The sequence below is a fragment of the Lycorma delicatula genome, chromosome 3 (assembly GCF_047948215.1).
Source record: "Lycorma delicatula isolate Av1 chromosome 3, ASM4794821v1, whole genome shotgun sequence".
Taxonomy (NCBI): Eukaryota; Metazoa; Arthropoda; class Insecta; order Hemiptera; family Fulgoridae; genus Lycorma; species Lycorma delicatula.
Window position 1 is genome coordinate 185,617,058 of NC_134457.1, and position 5,036 is coordinate 185,622,093.

Genomic DNA, 5,036 nt, shown 5'->3' on the forward strand with positions numbered 1-5,036 from the left:
CCAGTGTCTCAAACGATCCTTTTAGGATTCCCAAAAGCTCCAGTTTCACAATTTTGCTATTAAGCAAAAATTTTAACCATTTTCGTCCATCGTACATGGTATCGATGTCCGGATGTGAACACATTCAAATAGGCTTGAGTGTATGCGTGATATTGACAGTAGCCGGAAGCGGTAGCGCAGCACTGGCAACACTGGTTTTGGCCTCCGCTTTCGTGATTGTCAGATTTCTTTGTGCACGTGGTATCTTTTGATTCGTATTTGAAAACTATAACAGTAACTGAAAGCTAAAGAGTCATCTGGGAGCTTTCTGCAACGCAACGTATACTACTGACTGCTACAATTTACTACCCGTGACAATGTAAGCAGTTTTATTTAATAACGCGTTATTGAGTTTTAATAATACTGTACTGGCATTTTTAATATTCTAATGAATGTTAATGTTAAAAAAATATAATTTTTTTTTTTTTTTTAGTTTTGTCGTAAAAAGCCAAAGATAAAGTGCCAATTTATTGAAAACTGTAGTGAGACACATCCGTTCATTAAAAAAGGGAGAACTGAATACGCAGTAAACACTGTAATACGTATTTAAGCATTAATCACGGAGGAATTGCCGATATAAAAGATCAAGAGCTTGGAGAGAGGGAAAAACTAAGTGGATTAATATTGTTGATTTGAAGAATTGTTGACTCAGGAATGGTCGAACTGAGAATGTACAAGACTAACACTTCATTTACACTCATACATATCATCCTCATTCATCCTCTGAAGTATTATCTAAACGGTAGTTACCGGAGGCTAAACAGGAAAAAAAGAAAGTTGTCATTTATAGTTTTTACGTACTAGAAGAGCGATGATAGGCATTTTCAGAAAGGAAGTTATATGATTATAATTAAATTACTATTTTATTAAAATTAATAATATTATTATGATATTAATACTTGAATCTTGTGGTATGCAGTTTTCTAATCTTTTTTTTTTTTGAACAAGTACTCATTAAAAATTTGTATTTAATTAATACAGTCTTTCGGATAGTTGGCTAACATTAACTCGTAAATTGCTACGAATTCCCCATTCATATAGTTAGAGCATTGCTCCATGATCTCAAGTAATATCAAAAGCCTTCTGTAGATTAAAGTAACTGCAATACAGTATTTCTTCGTGAAGAAACTGTTATATGTTATGTTTACTAAATTAATCATTTAATTCGTAATCCGATGATACTGTCAAAATCCTGATTGATGCGAGAATAAAACTCTCTTTTTTAAATCCAAAGTATTGGATTATTTATCATTTTTTGACAAACTGGGACAGTAACTATTGGATTTATCAGATTATTATCTTTTATGAAGATTGGAACAATGTATACTTTCTTCTAATGCCGCAATTACGTTCTCTCTATCTTATCAGATTGTACAATTCTAGTAATCTAAGCTGTCTAATCATGACGTAAATATTTCGTCTAGATAAGAGTGCTGTTTTCTCCAACGCTTTCACAAGTTCGTCAGTTTTAAAAAGTACTTTCTACGAAAGATTCTGCTCCTAAATTTTAGTGACCCTCAGGTTCTGTTTTTCGATTCTTGAAGCAATAATCATAATTTACCCGTTTTACTGATTCGTTCGAATTGATTGGATAATTCAACAATTTCGTTTGGTCAATCTATTAGATCGTCTACAGACTGAAGGTAAGCTGTGGGGTTAAATATATACACACAGATAGCCTTCGCTTTCTTCCAAACGTCTATTGACGTTGAATTTCTGCTAATGGATAACACATATTGCTGTCAGGATTGTTTTTTTTGATTCCATTGTAAGTCTTTTTGCATATGCCTAATGTTTTATATAAAGGAAATTAAATGTTCTAATGTTGTAGGTACTTTGAAAGCGTTTTACGGTTTTTTATTCCTTTTTATCACGTCACTAATTTCATTATTCCACCACAGAACGGGTGGCTTCCTGGGAATACTTTTTCATGAAGAGTCAAATATATCATCAGTTATTGCATCATCATTGTGTAGATGGCTATCGAATAGCCATCTTTATGTGATGGGGTATACTTTCACTGAGCATCACTTTGAAATTGTACCATAAAATGATTACCTTCCGAGGTTTCGAAAACTTTGAGAGTTTTTGTTCAATCAATGCACTTAGTGCATTTAAGTTTAAATCTTAAGTTTTAAATCTATACAGGACTTCATTTGATCCATTTCTCGCATTAAAATAAGTCTATGAGCCATTATTTAAAATAACTAAGTCAGAATTTAAAAGGAACTTCTCCAACTCTCTTCCCCGGGGATCTGATGGAAAAAGCTGGGCAATTAATCGTATTATATCATTCTTCTTTCAATCAAAGTTCGGCAACTATATGCTGTAAATAGCAATCCATAACAGATGCTTCATTCTGATTGTGACCGCTGGCAGTTCTGCATGTATTCAACCACTTCGGTGTAGCTTTTTTTAGTTTAAGTTAATTTGGCTACCCCTCTTCTAATTCTTATATCTGGCAGTTGACATTGCCAATAAATATTGTAATTTCTTAATTTAAAATTTTCATTTTTGCGAAATGATTATTGCAGAATATTCAAGTAGAATCCACATCATGTATCAATCGTTGGAGCTCAGTGTTTGATAAACATCCATTGATGTTCCACTGCAAAAATGACTCGTTTATGATAGAGTTAATTTCTCAATTTGCTTATTGGCAAATCTGTTTTTTCTTCTTTTTCATCCACCATACTGCCTCATAATCTGTTATAATATCATACCCTATGTAAATTCCAGCCTCCAAGTCAGAAACTATGGAAGTGGCAGAGGAGGACTGGTATGAATTGGTGCTTTGAAGAGGTCCCTATTCAGACGTGGGAACAGAAGCGACACCCACAAAAGAGGTCGTCTCAACTCTCACTCAGAAAGGAGAAAACCCCTATCCTTATGTTGTTTTGAATTGCCCTTAGGAAGTACAACTGTCAACTTGGGAAGAAATTGGCTTCATACTTTTTGTATCAAATACTTTCTTGACTAGTTTATCAGGTAGAAAAATGTGTAGTAGTTGCTTCTGTATATGTCATAATAGATTCTGGTCTTCGCTGCTGACAATTTTCCTTGCTTCAGGACAGATAACTTTTTGCAATGTTTTCACCTTCTGAATCACAGTTTGCATTTTATAAATTGGACAATTTATGGAATGGCAGTAGTGTTGCCCTTTACAATTAATGCAAATAGAAAAATCTCTCTCTGCAAGGCTCGCCTTCATGACTTGCCTCACTACACATGCATATTTGTTGTCTTTCTACAAATATCATTGGCGTTTGAAACATCCCATGGGTTGCGGTATGAATGCTTGTATCTCTAGATCAGTGGTTTCCAACGTAAGGTATGGATAGTTGGAGGTACACCAAAAAAGTAGGGTCATGAACACTTGCGAGTGTATGATCATGTATCACGTGAGTGCGAGGTTCTCTCATTGGTTGCTGTGTCTGGTTTTACAAGCATCTAGGGAGCTCAACATCATAAATGCACCAGCTTTAAAGCACATGCGTATGAAGATTTTTATGGGAAGTAAAGCGCTCTACCTTTGGAGGGAATATATCACTGAAACATTCAACAAAAAAACTACAGTCTCCATGCCCATGTGCTTTAAAGCCAGTGCATTTATGATGTTGAGCTCCCCAGACATTAGTGTCTAGTTTCATCTCCTGTACCACACAGAAGTTTGTAGGTTATCTCATGGGAAAAAGCTAAAAAGAGTTGTTGAACTGAAAGATGAATTAAGCTTTTTTTTTTTTTTGACAAAGATAAGAGTTCAAAATTTGCCTGTTTTTCAGTGGCAATAAGTGGCTGTTGAAAGTATGTTTTTGAAAAAATAAACATACTTAATTTGTCTATTCATAGAAAAGGTGACATTTCAAAATGATTGAGAAAGTAACTGCATTTTGAAAGAAAATCATGAAGTAGAGGGAGAATTTAGAAAAGGAATCTTTAGAAATATTTCCATCATTGGGTAATTTTGCTTCTGAAAATGAAGCAAATATAGAACAAATTAAAAGTTATATCTACATATTTAAGAAATTTGGATACATAATTTTGTAACCTATTTACTGATCTTGCTAGTATTAAAATAGAATTTCAATGGGTCATGAACTTACAGCCTGAATTTAAAGGAAAATCTCTTTATAATTGATGGATGGGATTGAAAACTGAATATCCAGATATAGTAGGCACAATGAAAGCAATCTTAGCATTTGGTTCTACAGTGCAGTGACAACAAAGAAAACCAAATATAGAAATAAATTAAGAGTTAGAACCAAATCTTTAAACTGTATTAACAGAGGGCATCAAATCAGATTTTTCCGACATTACTAAACAAATACAATCACATTACTCATGTTAAATTTTAATTCAAAATGTAAATTTGTAATTTAATTTTAAATTGTATGTATTATTTAAAATAAATAATTTGATTCTTAATTAAATCACACGTACACGTGTGCATGCACACACACACACATATATATACATTATATTCGACTTTGGAGTACGTGATCAAAAAGGTTTTGATCCCCATACTCCAGCAATACCAGTGTATGTCACGGCAGAGAGCAGATGCACTATCTCTGCATTGATTCCAGGTCCCTACTCATTCAAGCTTTCAGTGCTACCATGCACTGACACATGGGTAACTGAACAAGGGGGCACATGAACAAGGAAGAGTGTTATTCTTCCTATTACATCGACCCTGGCTGCCACATCGCCAGCTCTAAAGATATTGTAAGTCCATTTCTAAAATCATTCTCATTATACATGACTTGCTGGTAAAAACTGGAAAAGTCCAGTCCAAGCACTGACCTGAAAATTGAAATCAGGTCAGGATTATTAAAGAAAAGAATTATCACATTTCCAAGGAGGTACTAGAAGCCTTGTTAGCCAGCTTTGTATTGTGCTGATGTACAGCTGTGACTGCTCTGAACAAGGAACATATATGGTATGTTCTGGACATGAGGATTATCAACCTCAGGTCATTATTGTATTTTCTTCTGGAG